The sequence below is a fragment of the Humulus lupulus genome, chromosome 5 (genome assembly GCF_963169125.1).
Source record: "Humulus lupulus chromosome 5, drHumLupu1.1, whole genome shotgun sequence".
Lineage (NCBI taxonomy): Eukaryota > Viridiplantae > Streptophyta > Magnoliopsida > Rosales > Cannabaceae > Humulus > Humulus lupulus.
In genome coordinates this window covers 170493260-170515549 of record NC_084797.1, presented here as the reverse complement: position 1 = coordinate 170515549, position 22290 = coordinate 170493260, and the positions used below count along the sequence as shown (strand labels likewise).

At 36.2% G+C, this 22290-nt stretch overlaps 1 long non-coding RNA gene across 1 annotated transcript; it reads left to right on the top strand.

Annotated features, from left to right (window-relative positions):
* The first annotated feature begins 19567 nt into the window (after window positions 1-19567).
* On the top strand, window positions 19568-22013 carry LOC133777849 (uncharacterized). The gene is made up of 3 exons (XR_009868890.1): window positions 19568-19830; window positions 21609-21665; window positions 21754-22013. It is a non-coding gene; the product is annotated as an uncharacterized LOC133777849 (long non-coding RNA).
* Window positions 22014-22290: the final 277 nt, after the last annotated feature.

Sequence of the window (22290 nt, the reverse complement as noted above, 5' to 3'; positions counted from 1 at the left end):
ATATGCCATGGGGGGCCCCTGACCACAGAGCCTAACTCGTTATGCCTTCTATTGGCAGAAGAACGCTGCCCCCTGCTTGGTGGATTTGGCCCTTCATCCCCAAGGCGTTTAGGGCTGCGGGGTGGTTGCCCAGCCTTATTCTGCCTCTAACACTGGGGATTGCCTCAACCAGCTTGAGATGGAGGCTGCTACTCAAGATCCTAAATTGGGACATCATCCTGAGCTACAGGTGGCTGCTCCAGCCTTTGAGGGCTTGTTGGCTGGAGCGGAGGACTTAGATTGGGAGCCCGCTGAGGTGGCGCATTCGTTGGCTGATCCGGCTGAGAGGTCGGTGCAGCCTGTCCTCGAGCCAATTGAATGGCTACTTCAAGAGTGATCGTGGCCTCTCTAAACCGACGGTCCATGTCTGCCTGTAGCAAATTCAATTCTTGGCACTGACGATCAATCTCCCTTTGTTGCAGTGCCAAGGTTTCTGCTGCACTCTCCTGATTGGCCTTCAGATTGGCCAACTCGTCCTGCAACACCCCCAATGTTGCCCTCAGTGTTTCCGAATCCAACTCCTCCTCTTTAAACTCTAAATGTTGTTCATTCTCCACCACATTTGGAGGATGAGGTTGAGATGATGCAGCGCCAGCAGCCTGTCCAGCTCTCTTGGATGTCTTTGCCATTTGATTTTCTTAAAGCTTCTTGAGTTCAACTCTCAATGAAAGCACCAGAATGTTGACCCTTGATTTGGCCAATGACACGAAGTCAAAATTATGACAAGAAATGAGATGATAGTCAAGAATTGAATCACATGGTAAAGAATTGACACAAATGATTTATAGTGGTTCGGCCCCAATGAATGGTAATGACCTACGTCCACTTAGTGCTATTATTGATGTTGAATCTCAATGCTGTGATCAAAGAACTAGGGTTCTTGAGTTTCCTAAGCCTCAGGAGAATTAAAATTTTCCGGAGGATAATCACACTATTTGCTCTTTCTATGAGTATTCAGAAAAAAGATTCAAAAGTCCCTTCCTTGATCCCTCTCATTCATATTTATAGGCTCAAGGGGGTTACATGGGCCAATGGGCCTAAATTATCCTTAATATCAACGTATCAAGGCAATAAAGAGGAGATAATAAATGTAGTTATTACAAGATTACATATATTTAGAGGAAATAAACCAAAGCAAGCGACTAGGCTGGTCGCATCTAATCTCGAGATTTGATGAAGCAACAAGGAGCTGGTTGATAGGCGAACAACACCTCTTCACTTTGACGCTGCCACGTGCCAACCACATGTAATAAGTTCTTGCCACGTCATCAGGAGCCATTTTTGGAGAGAGAGAGAGAGTTAAAAAGTATGATCAATACATTTGGACTCTTACACTATGTTTGGTAGGAATGATGGGGAGAATGAGGAATGGAGTAACTTAGGAAGATGGAGAAGAAGAAGGAATGAGAGGAGAGTGAAAATCCTTAAACTTGTTCAAAAATCCACCCTTATATGGAGGTATTAAGTTTTGTGGGCCTTGAAGTAGGGCTGACAATTCGTGTAAACGTGTCAGATTCATGTCGACACGATTATGACACGATATGATTAAGGTAAACACGAATACAACACATTTATTAAATGCGTTAACATGACACGACACGATAACACGATTATCACACGAATAATGCATCATGACACAACATGAAATTGACACAATTAATCATAACTATATGAAAAAAAAAATCATAAAACCTATGATAATTATTCGTGTTATCATGTTGACACGATTATGACACAACACGATTATGACACGACACGATTAAGGTAAACACGAACACGACATGATTATTAAACGTGTCAAAAACTCAAACACGAACATGATTATTAAGTGTCACCCAAACCCATTTATTTTCGTGTCGTGTCGTGTCATCGTGTCGTGACCCAAATTGTCACCCCTAGCCCTGAGGAATTACAATCCATAGCTATTTCCTCCTTTGGTCTCCTTCCTTTTTATCAAACAAAAATAACCTAAGGATGGATAGCTTCTTTCCACACACTTTCATCCATCCTTCCTCCAATCCACTATTCCAAACAAAAGGGTTAAAACTCATATTTATAGTGTTAGCCCTGCATATCCCAAATATGTTTAAATTGAAATATATATATGTGTGTGTGTTTTTGGAGCCAAAACATGTCACTAGGTCGCAACATGTTGCCACTCCTTAAAAGCCTTAAACATGTCACCCAAAACACGCGACGTATCTCTAAAATCACTGGTTTTGACCCCATTTCTTATGCCTAAATTACTCCAAAAATGGTCAAACCTATTTGCATGTGCTTAGATACATCATTGTAGCAATCTAATCCAAATTGGTCAATTTTTTATGTAACTACAAAATCTCAAATTTCACACCTACTTGTGTAAAACTTTCTATTATATTACACCAATTGTGTAAAATAATTTTCACATTATATTTAACTAATCATACATGTTATGACAAAACTTTTGTACTCCATGGTTTATTAATTTTTTTACTTTGTGTAAAATATAAACTTCTTGGATTATATTTAATGTCATTTAGATAGTTATCATTTGTTGTGTTTAGTTGATGTGTAAGTTTAGTTAATGTGTTGGTGTGATTTGTAAACATTTTGGATTAATCTTACTATTATGAAACTTTTATGATTAAATGACGGCTAAAATACTCAATGTTTTTAAAATATTGTACTTTTATACTCTTTCTTTTTACGATAAATATATTCAATATTTTCAAAATATTGTACTTTTATACCCAATTTTTTTGCGGTAAATATACTCAATATTTTTACAATGTTGTACTTTTATACTCAATTTTTTTTTTGCAAGAAATATACCCAATATCTTAGTACGTAATTGATCGATCTTTACCATGTATAAATATTAGGTATAAAAGTGTAATATTTTGAAAATATTAAGTATATTTACCTCCAAAAAAAGAGATTGAGTATAAAAGTATAACACTTTGAAAACATTAAGTATATTTACTATTAAAAAAATTGGATATAAAAATATAACATTTTAAAAATATTTAGTATTTTAGCCACAATTTACTTTTTTATTATTATTATTGGGTTAAAATCTAAACTTTTTGGTTTACATAATAGGTCATTAAAATAGTTATAAACTCTTTTTTTTTTTAAATTTAATTGTATTTTTGGTTGATTTGTTTTATTTATTTGTAAACATTTTAGTTTAATGTAGCTATTATGAAACTTATGTAACTATGGGTTATAAAATTTTAACTTGATTAAAAATCTAAACTTTATCTTTTAATTGTTTTGGTTTTGATTATACACTTGATTAATCACTTTAGTGATTATTACTCGAATTACAAATATAAACTACGGGTGTTTATTGGATCACATCCAATGTTTTTAGGCATATCCAATTCGATCCAATTATCCATTGGATGTTGAATTTTTACAACTGATCTAATCCAATTAACTTGTCTCAACCGATCTGATTCGATTCAATTATCAATTGGATTTGATTGGTTTTATCCAATGGATGTATCTCCTTGGTTATGTATTTGATGTGATTGGAACCATCCAATATTTTTAACATTTATTTAGCTTAATTTGTTCAAATAATTCATAATATTATAAATAGAAAGACTAATTTATTCAAAATGACACAACACCGTACAAATATAACATAAATTATAAGCATAATCCTAAATAAATATATATTTTTAAAATATATATACAATTGGATCAATTCGCTTTTATTGTTGTTGGGGTTTTATGCCCTAATTAAAACCCAAATTCTTTGTAATCTCATTTTATTATCAATAAAAGAATAGAAATCATTTTTTGACTTGGTCAATCACTTTGCTCACATGTTTTATTTTCATGATTATTTGTTTAATATAAACTTCTATTAAATCCCGAGCATATAGCTAATATTATTTATAGTGACGTAATCACAGTGGAATATAAATATGATTATATGTTCAAAAATAAGTTAGTCCTAAGATTAGTCAGTGCACCGGATTTACACTGACTTGCCAATCTACGATATGATCTACTTACACATTACAGTGTTATGTTCTTTCCAGAACATTAGCAAAGTAGATAAGATCGGATGTATTTGTTACATCGGACAGGACCGATATTGACAGTTGATAAGATAAGTAAACATACCGTTATTATCTATTCTAGTCATATCATATAGTTGACCATAGGTCAATTCAATCTCAATTCTGAGTGGTTAGTATTCTAACTGATTGTATTATTTGAGTTCTTTGACTTGTTCGTTACCAGCTTACCCTACGGACTAGCCCATACTTACATCTTGGGAACTCGGTAGTATAATTGAGTGGGAGTGTTAATCATAGATATGAACATCTGTAGCTTCTGATGAAGAAGTGAAACGATGGTTTCCTTTTAGTTTGGTTCAAGGTGTTAAATGATAGAGATCTCATTTCAGTAATTAAATTAGTTTACTGAAATATCATTTACAAGGAACTAAGTGTTTTAAGGATAAAATACAATGAGGGGTAAAACGGTATTTTAGTCCTATCTCATTGTAGACCGTCTATAGAGGATTGAGTGACAATTATGGTTGTAACAATGGATAATTAATAGCATATCTATATTTGTTATAGAGCGTTCTATGAATTCAAGAGTGCAATTCCAAGTCTATAGTGGAGTCACGAGGAATTAATAAGTTAGTAAATTTATTTGTTAGATTTATGATAACTTATTGGAGCTTGATTTCATAGGCTCATGGTCCCCATTGTACCTTGGATAAAATCATCTAGATAGTCTCAATTAATTGATTTAATCATCAATTAGAATTATCAAAGTTGACCAGGTCAATTTTGGATAGTTTCACAGAGTTGTGTAATTTTGAGAAGAAAAGAGAAATTATGGCAGATTTATTAATTAAGATAAATTGGTATCTAAATTAATAAATAAATTTAAATCAAGGTTCAAATTATAAATAATTAATTTGATAAAGGATTTAAATAATTATTTAATTAATTAAATCAATAGAAAATAATACAGGCCTTGATTTTAAGTCCAATGGGCTTATAATCAAATGGGAAATTTCACGGGCCTATAGCCCATGATAATTTCGACCTAGGGCTTCAAAATGGCTGTTATTTTATTGATTTTTTAATTAAATTAAATGGCCTAATTGAGTCTATAAAAGGAGTGCTTATAGAGAAGTCAAAACAAGGGTTTTTGATAAGTCAGATTTTCTGATAGTTTTATATTCTCTCTAAACACAAGTCCTTTTCTAAGCCTCTTTGTATTTTCTCTTCTTCTCTCTATATCTATCTCATGTGTTGAGAATTGCCCACACTAGTCTAGGTGGTTCTAAGGATACATTGGAAGATCGTGAAGAAAATAGAAGATCGGTTCAGTTTCTTGATAATACTCTGCGACAGAAAGGATACAAGAGTTAGAGAAACTGAAGGAAGGACTCTTAATTCCGCTGCGTATACTGTAAGTATTCTATTTTTTTTCTCTTTGAATTCAATTTTAGAAACATGTTTTAGGCTATCTCGTATTAATTTGTTTAATATTAGATAGACATGAAAATAAATAAAGATCCTGTATAAGTTTTTCCAACAATTGGATCATTGCATATATCATCCAACAACCGATCCAATCTAATCCAATCATAATTGGATATCCAATGTTTGGCAGTTGGTTGTAATTAGATCGGTCGGTTCTAATTGGATTAGATAATTTTTGCACACCCCCAATATAAACTAAATCAGGTCTTTTTTTTATGCCTGTTCTTAATTAAATAACCTTTCAATTTTTTTTATCAATTTTGTAATGGTAAGTTTATTTGCTTATTATTATTTTTTCCGATGTAAGATTTATATTCAAGCTTGAGAATAGGATAGCGGATTGGGTAAATGGATTAACATCGTGATTTTGTTGTGCGTTACCATTTGTACTCGACGAAAAATCTGGTAGGACCTATTAAACCTTTTAGTTTATAAAAATTGATTGCAAGTGCCAATATTTTTTGCTTGCTAGATTTTGCATTCTGCAGATTTGGCGATGGCAGTTCTTTTTTAATTTTTTATATTTGAAATGCGCAACTGAATACGGTGTTGAAAACGATTTCATATTTGCATAATAAATAATAAATATAGGGATTATTCACAGTAAGTCTCATTTCTAATTTTTATTGTTATGGAATCAATATTTTTGTCTTTTGCATCATTATTGAAAAAATATTGAAGTGTCTTATTAGTAGAAATACTTTATAAAAATTGCAAGTAAATCTTTCTTGGGAAGGCGCAAGATACTTATCTCTTCAAACAAAGCTTCACAAAACTAGAATAGGATGTTGGTCGTATAAGCCTTGAGATGTCATCAACTCATTATTTAGGCCTAACATTCATAACTTGGTCCAAATGTTATTGGGCTACAACTACAAGCCCAAACAAGTCCAGTCTCCAACAAAAAATACAATGTTTTATGAAAAAATGGTTAATTGTTTTTCATCCACAAAATCCAGTTTCAAATCTAAAAACTATTTTTTTTTTTATACGTGGTCGTATTGTATTGTTGCATGATGGGCGTGCATGTTAACTCATTTTCTTTATTTACACAGCAAGCGCATCTCCCCACTCAATCTTTTTCATACTTTTTCTTGGTAAATCTAGAGTTTAGTTTGTGCTCAACCTTTCATTTCATTGTGATTGTGATTGTGCTTCTGCTTTTCTTTGCCTTGTCGCGACATTCGCTTTATTGAAATATGGTGGAATTAATATGAGTATTTGTCTTAGTTTTCTCTTTCTTACTAACTCTTCACGTAAAGGACTTTACGATTTTCTCCTCTTTGTTTTGTTCCACAAGTTATGTATAGATTTGACCATTCGTGCCTGCATATCTTGATCCATGGATGAATGGTGGTTACAGGTGATTAGTCTTACCATCAATACATAATCCTATTGAGAGAAATGTCTCTTTTCTATAAAAGGAAATGTATAATAAATTAATTGTAGAATATAATATGTTTGCTTTATTTGCTTATTCTTGTAACATGTGTATTGTTTCTATTATACACGTGTATTGTTTCTGTTATTGTGTTGTGTTATTTAATTTAATATCTCTAGTAGAATAGGTCCTTCCTAGAAAAGTGGCTTAGTAGGTAACAACTCTATCTTTACGGAAGAGTAATGTTAATGGGTTGCTTGTACACTTATTTAAATTAGCTCTTAGCTCTGTAAAAACAATTAAGTGAAATAAAAGATATTTTTCCTCACTGGTTTCATGGTATCAAAGCTGATCTGGGCCAATCAATAATAATCTGGAAAAAAAAAATAGGGTTTCAATGGCCAAAATTGCTTTTGAAACAACAGAAGGTGGTTTGGATGTTTCATCTCAAGACCCACCTACGTAATCATCAGCTGCAGCACCTTTAAGTGATGATCCTTCTTCTCTTCAAATTACTTCCCATAAACTCAATGGTAGAAATTTCCTTCAATGGTCACAATCTGTGACACTCTATCTTCGTGGCAAAGGAAAGCTAGGCTATCTCACTAGTAAGACCTCAGCTCTAGCACAATCAGATTCAACCTATCAACAATGGGAGTCCAAAAATTCAATGGTTATGGCATGGCTGATCAACTCAATTGACAATGACATTGGTCGAACCTACCTCTTCTCATCTTCTACTACCGAGCTATGGACAACAGTGAAAGAGACTTATTCATACCTAGGAAATTCAGCCCAAATTTTTTAGATTAAGCCCCGCTTACATGACCAAAAACAAGGCAATATTGTTGTTACAAAATACTATAATATTATGTGAAATATGTGGCTTGAATTGGACTTATTCTATGATCATGATTGGCATTGTAATGAGGATGCCATCAAATTTAAAAGATGTTGGAGAAGGAACGTGTATTTGATTTTTTACAAGGATTAGACAAGAGATTGGATGAAGTCCGGGGTCGAATTCTCGGCAAGGATCCTTTACCTTCGTTGCAGGAATAATTCGCTGAAGTTCGAAGAGAAGAAAGTCGGTGACAAGTGATGATGGGGACTGTCAAAGAACAATAAGATGAGGTATCTGCTTTTGCTGCATGACGTGGAGACAATCAAAATGATTCTGAAGGTGCTCGGCATGGGGATCAACCATGGTGCGACCATTGCAAGAAGAAAGGCCATACCCCTGAAACTTGCTAGAAATTGCATGGCAAACCAGATAATTGGAAACCATCCCGTCCCACTGAAAATTGTAATTTTGTTGCTGGAAATGAGCCAACCAGTATGACTTTAACCCCAGAGCAATTTGAGCAACTTCAACGACTTCTTAACTCATCAAAAACATCTGAAACAACCACTCAACAATTTGGTCCTTCAACTTGTGCCGTGGTTCAATCATGTATTTCTCCCACTATTTTAAGTGTCAAAAAATTCAATCCCAATTCTTGGATAGTTGACTCAAGCACTTCAAACCATATGACGGGTACCTCTAGTCTTTTTGATCCATACACTCCATGTTCAGGTAACTATAAAGTAAGGATAGCAGATGGAACCTTGTCTTCTGTAGCAAGAAAAAGGTTCTATAAAATTATCTCATTCACTTGCTCTTAAATCAGTTCTCCATGTACAAAATATGTCTTACAATCTGATCTCCATTAGTAAACTGACTAAGGATCAAGAGTTTGTGGCTAAATTCTCTCCTGTTTGTTGTGAATTTTAGGATCTCTCGGGGAAGACGATTGGGAGTACGAAGGAATGTGAAGAGATGTACTTTCTTGAAGATGAAATGCATGTGTTTGGACAAGCTCAAATAAGTTTGTGTGACTCTTCCTCTATGGCATTGTAGGCTTGGCCATCCTAGTTTTCCTTACCTTAAACACTTATTTCCATTACTTTTAAAAAATAAAGATTCGAGCTCGTTTCAGTGTGATTCATGTCAACTTGCAAAACAAACTCGTTTACCTTTTAAATCTCGACCCTATACATCCTCCTCTCCATTCTCTCTAATCCATAGTGACTTGTGGGGACCATCTAAGATTAATAATTTAACCAAAACAAAATGGTTTATCACTTTCATAGATGATCATTCTAGGGTCTGCTGGGTTTATTTACTCAAAGAGAAATCTGATGCTAAAGTTATTTTCAAAAAATTCCATTCAATGATTAAAAGTCAGTTTAACCCAAATATTCAAATTCTACGCACTGATAATGGGACGAAATATTTTAATGAAATATTGAATGATTATCTTGCACAAAATGGAATTATTCATCAAAGTTCTTGCATTGATTCCCCCAAACAAAATAGGATAGCTGAGCGTAAGAATTGTCATCTCTTAGAGGTTGCTAGGGCCATTATGTTCCAAACAAATGTTCCTAAAAGGTTTTGAGGAGAATCCATTTTAACAGCATCATATCTTATAAATAGGATGCCATCACAAGTGTTAAAATTCAAAACTCCACTCACAGTTTTATGTAGTTCCCATCCTCAAACTAGACTAATAGGGTCTGATCTACCAGCCAAGATATTTGGTTGTGTTTCTTTTCTTCAATACCACGTGTTCAACGTGGAAAATTATACCCCATGGCCTCCCGTTGCATTTTCTTAGGATATTCCTCAACCAAGAAAGGATACAAATGCTACAATCCTACCACCAAGTGGTTCTATGTTTCAAATGATGTTACATTCTTTGAAACCCAACCCTACTACAAAAAAACTTCACTTTAGGGGGAGAGCCATGATGAGGGTCGGTTTTGGGAAACACCTCTGCCTATTCCTATAGATCCTACTCCAAATCTTACTTCCAACTTCCATGATCCTGATACTGGAATAAAGGAAGATCCCCAAGAAAAATCCAAAGAGTTGTGTGTCTACTCCCGTAGGCATAAATCTTCAAAAGTACAACAATTCACAAACCAAGCTGACCAATCGCCCAAACAAAGAGAGACTGTGCAATTGTCAAGAGAAACTCTACATAAAGAACCAGGTATTTATGGTACCACAGCTGATCTTGTTTCTAATGTTATTGACTGTTTACCTATCACCAATGAAGACATGGAGGACCTGCCTTGTAACGACCCAAAATTGCTAATAGGGCTTAGGGCCTTGATTAGCTTGTAGGGATGGCATTATTGGTATATGTATGTTTAATTGGTTAAATGCATGATTTCATGGCATGCATGATTAATATGATTATATAAGTATGTTAAATGCACATTTATGAGTACTAAATATGCATGTGAGCCCTTTATAGCTTATAAGGGCATATTTATAATTTTGGCCCATTAAGGGAATAAATGTGATTATATGTGATAAATGGTTGAGACCACATTATTATGTGGATATATTTGCAGTTTATGGCTCGAGACGATCCTAGTGAGCGGATTAGCGAAATAGTCACAGCGGGGTTTAATACCCAGCTCGGGGAAGCCTAGGGGTATTTTTGGGAATTTAGACATTATATTGGGATTTATTAAGTATTGAATAAGTATTTTGTGATTAATTGGACACGAAGGAATTAATTAGTAAATGCTAGGAACACTTGAGGAATTAGCGGGAATCAGGAAGAATGACCATTTTACCCTTAGGAGCCCTTAGAAGATTGAATAGTTTAAGGGGAAAAAGTGTCTTTTTGGCTTAAGATACATTCAGATATGTAGGGAAGGATCAGGGACCTTAAAGAATTTTGTCATATTCTCTTGTTCTCTCTCTCACGATTTCACATTTTCCCTCTCATTGTGCCTTGAAGCTAAAGAGGAAAAAGGGCACAGAACTTGGGCCTTAAGCTGGAATTTTGGAAGAAATTTGAAGGAGAGGGAGAGGCTTGAGCTACTGAAGAAATTAAGTTGGATTTAACCAGAAGAGTGCTGGAGAACTAAGCTGTAATTGAGGTAAGGGTTCAGAATTTTGATTGTGTAGGTTCATCTTGTTCTTGTGCTAAGATTTAGGATGTCAAGATGGGAAATTGGACTGGGTTTTTGAGTAATTAATTGATGTTCAATTGGGGTGGTAGTTTCAGTTTATTGTTGTGGTTTTGTGTTTAAATTGGGTGATTCAAAGTCATGAACTCGTAGCTAAGTTTGGTCTTGGTTGGGAGGTTTGTTTAGTTTGAAGTTTTGAGGTTTTTTGCTGGAAAGAGGTGGAGCAAACCCAAAAAATCTGGGTTCGCAGGGGCGCGCCGTGGCCCGCATGCTCAGATGGCGCTAGGTGGCTCTCTGACGTGAAGGCGCGTCGCGACCCTAGGGGGCAAGTCACGACCCACCTACCCCTGATGCTTAAGGATTTAGTCTCTGACTTGGGGGCGCGCCATGTCCCTTAGGGTCAAGTTGTAGCTCGCCTAGGGGTTTTTGCCTTAAGATGGTTTCTAGAATTGGTAGGGCTTGGGGATTTGAACCTAAGCGCTCAGGATGATTTCTACTACACGGTTTAGTAGAAATCGAGGTCCAGGTTGCTAGTATTTGTCTCCTAAGTATTTATTTGGATTAGAAATTGATAATTACCCATTGGCCATTGTGACTAGGTTTATCGCCAAGGCTCGGGACTAAGGATCGTGTTCGGGACTGTTCTGCATCCTCTACTCAAAACTCAAGGTAAGAAAACTACACCCTTGTGTGGCTGTGTTGTGTAACTATGATATGGTTATGCGAAATATGAAATGATGAGCCTAAGATTGCCGGGGCTGATACATGCGCACAGGACGCGACTAGGCCACTATGAGCCAGGGCCAGCTAGATAAACACTGGACTCGCCCTAAGCAAGCCAGAGTCAGTTGAGTAAACAGAGGGCTCGGCCTAAGGGGGCCAACCCTGAACATTTGTATATTGATTGAGATCTATTGTTGAACGTACATGTTTACTGTTAGGAGTTTGAAGCTTATGACTTGTTAAATTTCTGAATAACTGTCTTTTGATTGATTGGTTGCAATAAATGATTATGTATCTGTTGTTATAGTTTTCTTGCTGGGTCTTGGCTCACGAGTGCTACGTGGTGTAGGTAAAGGCAAGGGTAAGCTTGATCAGCCATGAGTTAGAGAGCTCTGGGGGTGAGGTGTACATTTTCAGCTGCTCGTCCGCCATGGCCGAGGGAAAGTACAGGGACAAAGTCTAAAATTTGTATTTTCCCATTAGAGTGGCCACTGATTGTATATAACTTTTGGGAGTTGTAAATTGTCTCTTAAACCCTGTTTTTGGGTGTAGAGTCCAAGAAATTTACTTAGCTAGTTAGATAGTAGTAGTAATAGTAATAGCTAGTAGTAGTTGCAGTATGTTTATGACTGTGGATTTTGGTTCAAGCCGGGACTTAGTTGGACACTCGTAGCAACACTTGTAGATTTTATAAGTTTAACCTATAGTTTAAGAATATTAATTATAAAGGTTTGATTAATATGACTGATTATGAAGATGATATTTATTATACTATAAGGTTTAGATAGACCCAATAAGATAATGACACTTGTCATGTGTATGTTTAATGAAAAATTAAGTATTTTTTAGGAATAGTTTATTAAGAGTAATATTTGAAAACCCCAGAGTCTGCCAGCAGCTTTGAAATCGTTATTAGATCAGTCAAAATTGTTTACTCAATTCAAATTAGGCTGAAAAAGTGTAATTACGTGTATAATATTTCAGCGTATGCCGATATATCACAGCTCTAGGAGCGATATATCGCCACACGGGGATACGAAAAACACGTAACTTCGCACGACCACTTCGACGAGCCTCGGGAATATTAGCCCAGGCAATATATCGCCTAGCCTGGGCGATATATCGACTCTAGGGCATGAATTTTGAATAATTTTGAAATCGAGCTCCTTTTTAATCCTTAACCTCTTGATAAGTCCATAATCTTTTTGACCAAGTCTTAAGCCTTTGCTGAATGAATATTCAAATGATTTTCAATTAAAAGTCATTATTTTTGTTCAAGCTAAATGAAGATCTTTTCATTCTTGAACTCTATAAATAGGACCTAGTACCCAGCCATTTATTTCATTCTTCAAGCTTAGTTCAGAGCCTACAAGCTGCTAGGTTTACTTTAGAGTGTTAAACACTTGGGTTGGGGTTATAAGCTTTATCATTCTAAGCTTATTAAACACTTGGTAAGTAAGAATTATAGTGTATTTCGGTTTCGAGGTATAGTTCGGTTATAAAGCAATCAAAGGTATTCCTATTCCTAGTTCATCTCTGTATATTTCCTTAGTTTTTTTTATTTAGTTTTTCTGTACTCAAATCCTAACTCAGTATTCTTTATTCTTGGTTAGGCATCTAAGTTCTTTGAACTTGAGGTTCTTGTTGGTAAGTATCTTCTCGATGGTTTAGTTCATTCTTTTCATCTATTTTCTTTTAGAATACTCACCTCTCTATTAATGGTTTTTAGGAGTGTTCAAAAATCCTGACCTTGTTCTCACATCCCAGTATTTGGTAAGGAAAATAGGATAGTTCCTATGTGATATGTGCTATATTTATATAATATGTTATTCTATAGGATGATTTATATGTTATGATATATGTATGTTTTTGGGGCTTATAGTTGTTATATAACAAACCCTAACACTTTTATGTTTTGGGCTTATAGTTGTTATATAGCAAACCCCAACACTTTTATGTTTTTGGGGCTTATAGTTGCTTAACTAGCAAGCCTCATTGTAAATTGAGGCTTATAGTTGCTTAGTTAGCAAACCCCAATAGTTACCATGTACATGGGTTAGAATTATGATTTATGTGTTATAGTATATGATATATGTTTATAGTTTATGTGTATGATTATGTTTCATGCTTGTAGTAGATTTTCCTTGCTGGGCATTAGGCTCATTCCTTTATGTTTTATATGTGCGGGAATATATTATGGCGGTGGGAAGATTCTTGGCAGCTTGGGATTATGTATTAAAGGAGAATGGAATCGGTGGAATGCGCGAACGATTAGAGGATGAAGTTGTTTAAGTCTTTTAAATTATGATTTCTATGTATTTCCGCACTTGATTTTGTAACCAATTATTTAAGATTTAAGTTATGTTATGTTTATTTCCAAAACAATGGGATCCCATATCCTACTCTGAATTTTTATGTATTTCAAACCTTTGCCTTACAGTTTGTAATAAAGTTATGGTTATTTCATATGTATGTTTTCTTAAGATTAGTGTATGTGTATAGTATTTTTTTAATGGTCCAAGGTCTAGAATAAGTTGGGTCATTACATTGGGATCCCATGTACCAAACATCTATTTTAATGAAAATTAATCGTTAATGATCAAAATCTTTTAACCCTGACTTGATAGTTGACTTTAGGAACACATTATTGTTCAAACGACTTGAGTAGCAAGTCCTGCACTATTTTTAAATACACAGTGTAACGATCTGGCTATCCAGGGTGTTACAACTTGGTATCAAAGCGATCTAGGTTTAAGGGTTCCTGAAGACTGGTTGGGCATGTACACTCGCCGCTAAAGACAAGCTCGACTCTGGGTTTGGTAATTGTATATATGTGATCATATGTTTAAATGCTTGAATGAAATATAAATGTTTTAATTTGTGTGATTAATAGGGAGCATGAGATACTGATAGGGCCTGGCCCTTGACTGTTGTGTGATTATTATGAGGCGTGCTTATTAGCATTGCTGATGTATGTGAATGAATATTTGAATGATTGTTTGCATCTTGATTGCTTGTGGTTGGTTGAGTTTCAATGGTGGACGATGGAAATAGTGTTAACCTGTCATCATTGCCTGATCATCGAGTCGTTGATTATAGATTAACTTGTAGATAACCTATCAGGCTGAACAGTTGATGAGTATGATTACTTCCATTCTGGATTTCATGAGGGTGGAAGGTAATAATAGGGTGGCCTGTGCCACCTATATGCTTAGAGAGGATGCCCGTATTTTGTGGGAGGTGGCATCACAGACCAAGGACGTTTCTATTCTAAGTTGGGATGGGTTTAGAGATATGTTCAGCAAGAAATACTATAACGTTGCCGTCAGGGTAGCGAAGGTGAATGAGTTCGTGGGGTTGGTGCAGGGCAACATGACAGTCACAGAGTATGCCTTGAAGTTCGATAGGCTTGCAAAGTTTGCACCAGATCTAGTGCCTACAGATGCAGCCAGACATGATAGATTTATTCGAGGGCTTAATGCTATGATATCCTGAGATGTGAGAATTACAACAGTACCTGGGGGAACGACTTATGCCCAGGCCGTTGAGAAGGCTCTTACCGCTGAAGAGGCAGAGAATAAGATTTGGAGGGAGAACGTTGTGAGATGAGAGGTTCGCAGAGCAGTGCCTCCATACACAAGGTGTGGTAGGGGCGGAGGCCCCAACGATCTGAAGAGGAAGACCCTTGACACCTCAACCACTATTGCACCTGATAGGAGGGGTCGGGGTGTTTAGGGTGATCGCTATGGAAGAGTTACCTTGAATGCACGAGGTGCAGGAAGCGCCATCTGGGCGAATGTCGGCAAAGGCTTACTATCTGTGCGAGGTGGTGGGGCACCTTAAGAAAGACTGCCCAATAGCGAAGAAGGAGGAACCAGGGAAGGTGGACAGCTTGACTCCATCTCGATTGTTTACCTTGACGCATGCAAAGGCTGAGGCTAGTCCCTCGGTAGTGACAAGTTAGCTTTCTAGCGCTGGCTCTTCTTATACTGTATTGATTGACTCTGGTGCTACACATTCGTTTGTTTCTAGTAAGGTAATTGATAGATTGTGTAGACCTAATGAGTATTATACTGCAGGGTTTGGGACTATACTGCCTACAGGGAAACTGGTAGTTTCTAGGAGGTTGATTAGAGCACTGCCAATGATGGTAGATAGTAGGGAACTATCATTAGACTTGATCGAGTTGAGTATGGATGATTTTGATATGATTCTAGGGATGGATTGGCATGTCAAATATGGGGCTACCATTGATGGTAGGAAAAAGACGGTAACTTTTGAGCCTGAGGGAGAGGATCCCTTCTTTTTTGTGGGTGTTGTGCATGGAACTCGCATACCCATGATATCATCATTAAGGGCTAGGGACCTGTTGGAAGAAGGTTGTATATGTTTTCTAACTAGTGTGGTGGATACCACCAGGGTTATGCAAGTAGGGCCGGGAGAGACCAGATTGGTATGCGAGTTCTTAGATGTGTTCCATGAGGATTTGCTAGGACTGCTGCCACGCAAGGAGATTCAGTTCTTCATTGAGTTAGCGTCGAGGTGAGAGCCAGTGTCGAGGGCACTGTATAGGATGGCTCCGGCGAAACTGAAAGAGTTGAAGATACAGTTACAAGAGCTTCTTGATTTGGGATTTATTATGCCTAGCTTCTCGCCAAGGGGTGCTCTGGTTTTGTTTGTGAAGAAGAAGGACGGGAATCTAGGGATGTGTATAGACTACAGGGAGTTGAACAAGTTGAGCATCAAGAACAAATACCCCTTACCAAGGGTTGATGACCTGTTCGACCAGCTGCAGGGAAAGACGGTATTCTTGAAGATTGATCTTCAATCTGGTTATCACCAGTTAAGGATCAAGGATGATGATATACCAAAGATGACCTTTCAAACGAGGTATGGGCATTATGAGTTCTTGGTCATGCATTTGGTTTGACCAATGGCCCAGCAGCATTCATGCATTTGATGAACAGGGTGTTCAAGGACTTCTTGGATCAGTTTGTGATTGTCTTCATCGACGACATCTTGGTTTACTCCAGTTCAGAGGCAGAGCATGAACAGCATATCCAACATGTATTGTAGAGATTGAGAGAGTATCGGTTGTATGCCAAGTTTAAGAAGTGTGAGTTCTAGCTACTAGAAGTGACATTCATCGGACATATTGTTGGTGAAGATGGGATTAAGGTGGATCCATCTAAGGTAGAGGCAGTAAGAGATTGGCTGAGGCCAAGGAACTCCTCAGAGGTTAGGAGCTTCCTTGGATTAGCGGGTTATTACGTACGATTTATAGAAGGGTTCTCGAAGATTGCTGCACCAATGACAGAATTAACACGGAAGAATCTGAAGTTCGTATGGTCAGAAAAGTGTGAGAATAACTTCCAGAAATTGAAGTGACGGTTGATTACTACTCCGATGTTGAGTCTTCCTTTGGAGGGAGGGAAGTTTATGGTATACTTTGATGCATTGAGGTTGGGATTGGGATGTGTGTTGATGCATAATGAAAGGTTATCGCTTATGCATCATGGCAGCTGAAGGAGTATGAGCAGCGGTATCCTACCCATGATTTGGAATTGGCAGCGGTGGTATTCGTACTGAAAGTTTGGCGACATTATCTGTATGGGGAGAAGTGTGAGATATACACCAATCATAAGAGCTTGAAGTATTTCTTCACCCAGAAGGATTTGAACATGAGGCAGAGATGTTTGCTGAAGTTAGTAATGGACTATGATTGTGATATCCTTTACCACCCAGGGAAAGCCAATGTAGTGGCAGACACGTTGAGCCGGAGGGGCCCGTGGCAGTTGTTTAGCTCAACGCAAATATCGAGAGAGTTGGCAGAAGAGATGATTAGAACGAGGATAAAGTTGGTTGTGGGTTGGTTGTTCAACATTACCTTACAATCTACCCTCCTGGAGAGGATAAGAGAGGGTCAAATGAATGATGCGCAGTTGCAGGAGGTTAGAGGTAATGTCTTACCTGGAGTGGCTAAGGAATATTCTATTTCAAAGACAGGGTTACTGCGATATAAGGGTCGGGTTTGTATTCCGACAGATATTAGTATTAGATGAGAGATATTAGATGAATCCCATTCTACGATGTACTCACTCCATCCAGGCACCACGAAGATGTATCAGGATCTACAGACATTATATTGGTGGCCTGAGATGAAGAAAGATGTAGTGGAGTACGTGGCCAAGTGTTTAATCTGTCAGCAGGTGAAGGCTGAGCATCAGCGACTAGTGGGGTTGCTAAAACCTTTGGGTATTTTCGAGTGGAAATGGGAGGACATTACCATGGATTTTGTGGGAGGTTTACCCAGGACAGTGGGATTACATGACTCGGTGTGGGTGATAGTAGACAGATACACCAAGTTAGCTCACTTTCTACCAGTGAAGACGACCTATATTGTGGATCAGTATGCGAAGCTGTACGTGAGGGAGATTCTACATCTCCATGGAGTTCCCAAGTCTATACTATCAAATCGAGATCCTATATTTACCTCCAAGTTTTGGGGAAGTTTACAAAAGGCTATGGGGATTCAGCTGAAGTTCTGTACGGCCTTTCATTCTCAGACTGATGGACAGTCTGAGAGGATGATTCACATGTTGGAGGACATGCTTCGGGCATGTATGATAGACTTTAAGGGGTCTTGGAGTACGTATCTCTCGTTGATTGAGTTTTCATACAACAATAGTTCTCAATCAACAATTGGAGTAGCTCAATACGAGATGTTATATGGGAGGAGGTGTAGATCGCCCATTCATTGGGATGAGATGAGTGAGATGAAGTATTTGGGACCGGAGATGGTTCAGAAGACTAATAAGGCTATCGAGAAGATTTGAGCTCGAATGCTCGCTTTGTAGAGCAGACAGAAAAGCTACGTTGATCCTAAGCGTAGGGATACTACAAAATTGTACTTAGACGACATGCATGAGATGACGTTTGTAGTAGAACGGTCGTGTCATGTTAAAAATATACATGACACAACAATCGCTCACAAACTGTTGTGCCATGCAAATTAAAACTCACTTGAAGCGACGTACTAATTTAATTTGTATTTTTTTAATATAATTTAATATATTTTATGTAAATATATTAATAAAAAATATTAATTAATAATTTACAACACACAATAGCTACTAGTTAAAAAATGAGTTTTGCTTTTAAATAAGTTATTCAAATAATTGTTTAAATTTTTAATACTTTTTTGTAATATTAATAGCTAATTGAATTAATTATTATATATTTAATAAAAGAATATTTCTTTTATTAAAAATTCATTAATAATGGTGTTGTTTGGTAACACTTAAAAAAATAATTAATTAAAAATTTGACAATTAAACATAGCACGAAAGTCGTAGTGTGCCACTTCAGAACTAATTGTCGAGCCTCTAAACGCTAGATTAATAGTGTGATTTTGCTCTTGGTGATCAAGATCCCTTACTGTTCCTACAGAAATTAACAGCTCTGTTAAAGTGGGTACCTACAGAAACTGATGGAACTTGATATTGAGTACTTTTCCCGCTAAAAAAATAATTGGGTACTAAATCGCAAGAAATCCAAAACATTGGGTATTTTTGCCACCAATTTCCCTTATACTAGTTTTGAGACTATGAATAAATATTTCCCTCTTAATTTATATTATCATTTATTGGAATAAATAATAATATATCTCCAATTGGATGTAAGGTTTATCCTAAAATTTGTGAGATTTAAAATAAATTATGATTTAATTATAATATTTGGGATTAAAAGAAAGAATTTTGATTAGTCAAGATTATTGGATTAAAATGTTATTTAATTATAATTGGGGTTTTTAAAAAATGAAATGAATTTAGTAAAGGACTTAATAGAGATGATTTTTTAATTTGGGGCCAAAAGGAAATTAAAGAAATTGATTTTATAATAAGATTTTATTTAATAAAAGTAAAAAACTAAAGGTATTATTTTATTTTTCCCTCTGACCTTGTTTCTCTTTCCCCCGATTTCTTCTTCTTCTTTTTTCCCCGATTTCTTCAGCTGCTGCTCTGTCCTACTCGCTCCATCTTCATCCCTCCTCCATCTGCATCGTCGTCCCTGTCAACGAAGCGCCGAACGAGGCAAACATTGTTGTCCCTGCATCCGAGCATCTCATTAATGTTCTGGGCACGACAAAGTCGTAACGTTTGGGCAAATTTGGGGAAGCAAGAACTTCCGGTGTCTGGGCAGATCTGTGTAAGCATCTCTTTCAAACGACATTCTTTAAGATTTGGTGCTTTTTCCGGCATTAGCATATTTGGTTGTTCTTTGTGGTGAATTTATTATACGTGGGAAATGGTTAAGTTCTGTTCTGGGTTTGATATTTGGGGCTTCTGCTCTGTAAATGTGAATTTGTAAGGGTATTGACTCGTGTTGTACCATTGTATATCTTTGTATTGCAAAGGAAGAAGAAGAAGAAGAAATTAGGGTAAAGCTATGGGCAGAAATCAAGATCGTAATTTCAAATAGTTATCTTCCATTTGTGTTTCTTTCGTTCTTTTTTCTTTTTTAGCTTCTCTGTATCTCTAGTCTTTGTGTTATTCTATAAAAATTCAAAGTACAGTACTGAGGTGCTTAGTCTCAAAATTCACAGATATTGTTTTTGTTCATAGATAACTTGTTCTACGTTTGTCTACAATTTGATTGATTTTGAGATGAATTGTTTTTCGGGTATTTCTCTGTTTTGTTATTATTTGTTTTGTTATTATTTGTAAGTAGTTTATTATGGGCTGGTGTGTTGATTAAACGCCAAATATAGTATTTTCTCGGGGAAAACGGAAATGAAAGAAAAAAAACAACGTTTGGTTTTTCTGGAATATATGGAGTAAAGCTACAGTGAAGCTTTCTTTGTGTGGAGTTTCAGTTTTATAAGACCCTTTTATTACGAACAAAGAGTACTGATAAATATAGAGAAGCTCAGAAATTGGAGTGGAGAATAGTTCAACCATTTGAGACCCAATTTTTAGGAATGGAATATGGCCATGGGACCATCTGGCTCCTCTTTTTCCTCTTCTCCTTGGTTTATTTCTTTTATGTCTTGAGATAGTCTGAATATGGGGTTAGCTTCGTTGTTTGTGAAAAAGATTCAGCTATTGTGACAGAAGGTGTTTCCCTTTATATCTTAATGATGATTGTATATCCTTTCTACCATTTGTTATAGCTTGTTGATTGTTAATGTTGTATTTGCACTTATTATATGTTTGTAGTTAGAGTTTTGAAGTTTATTTCGTGGGGTTTTATTAATCTGAGGTGTTAAGAACTGTTGGGCTTGGTCCTATACATTACACAATTCTTGTTTGAAGAACACAAGTTTTTCTACGTACGAGTATACTTATAGTTTGTTTTTACTTCCTATTGAGGAATGAATCCATAATAGGAGGTTGGTTTCTAGCAGGAGGGGTTTTTTATGGAACTTTCTCTCTCTCTGTTCTGCAGGCTCCTGAACTTGGAGATAATATTAAAACGTTAACCTTGTTTTTATTTTGATGCATATATGATCATTTTTCTGCTCTTTTGTTGCCAACACTTGACTATTCTCCGTTAGTTTGCATTATGAATTTTCTCTAGCCAATTTTCATGCCTTTCTTTCCGATTTTTTTTTTATATTTTGTGCTTTTTAAAATTCGTGTTAAGTTTTTGCTCTCTCTCTCTCTCTATATATATATATATATGCGTGTGTGTATCTTATTTCTTTCAATGACTTGCTAGCTAATGCAACTTTTGCTCACAATTTACATACACCGTGCTATGAAAGTTAACAGAGGAGAATGCATCTCATGTGGAGAATTTCATAACCAGATGAAATTGCATGTCATTGTTCCTTGAATTTATTTTCACAATCAATGTTTATCATTATATGGGCATGTTTGTAAAAACAATCACCACCTCACCACTAGCTTGGCATCCTCACCTGTTAATATATTGTGAGATGCTATTTAAGGAAGTATTTTCATTTAATCGTCTTTGTAATGCAGAAACTTTCCCTTTTGGTTACTGAGGCATACAAAGATGCACACCAGAAAAGTGTCTTGGTAAGATTTATATAGTGTTACAAAGAGTGAATTTTCACTTCATATTTTATTTTCAGGAATGAAAATATATATATTTTTTATTCCTTAGGCTATTGAAGGAAAGAATGAGCGATCTTGGCCAGAGTTTAGGAATGCCTCAAGGCCTCAATGATGTGCTGAAGTAATTATTCCCCTCCCCCCCCCTGTACTTGTCTAGTCAATTTTGTATACAAACCAGACATAAGTGCTAAATTTGTAAGGGCGATAAGTTAAGCATTGTTTTATTTACTCTTTGAATGGAAAGAGAGGGTTTTGAACTGATATATCTATGGTCTCAATACCAATAATGAATGTTGCATATTTGTTTCACTATTTTGAACTAACTTGATCATCAGCATAGCACCATACAACTTAGAAAGAACACAGCAGAGTGGATGTGAGCAAGGAATGTGCCAATGGCTTTTCCTCCCCTCCCGGTAGTTCATTTTGAGTGATTAGATTTTCTTTTATTTTTGTGATTTAAGAAGTGAATTATAGATTTATTTGGTATGGAAATACTGCTTTTTATTCCTATGCACATTACTCTTGATTATTACCATTTCAAGGAAGCTCTACTTTCTGCATTCGAATGTGGTGTGGGCATTTT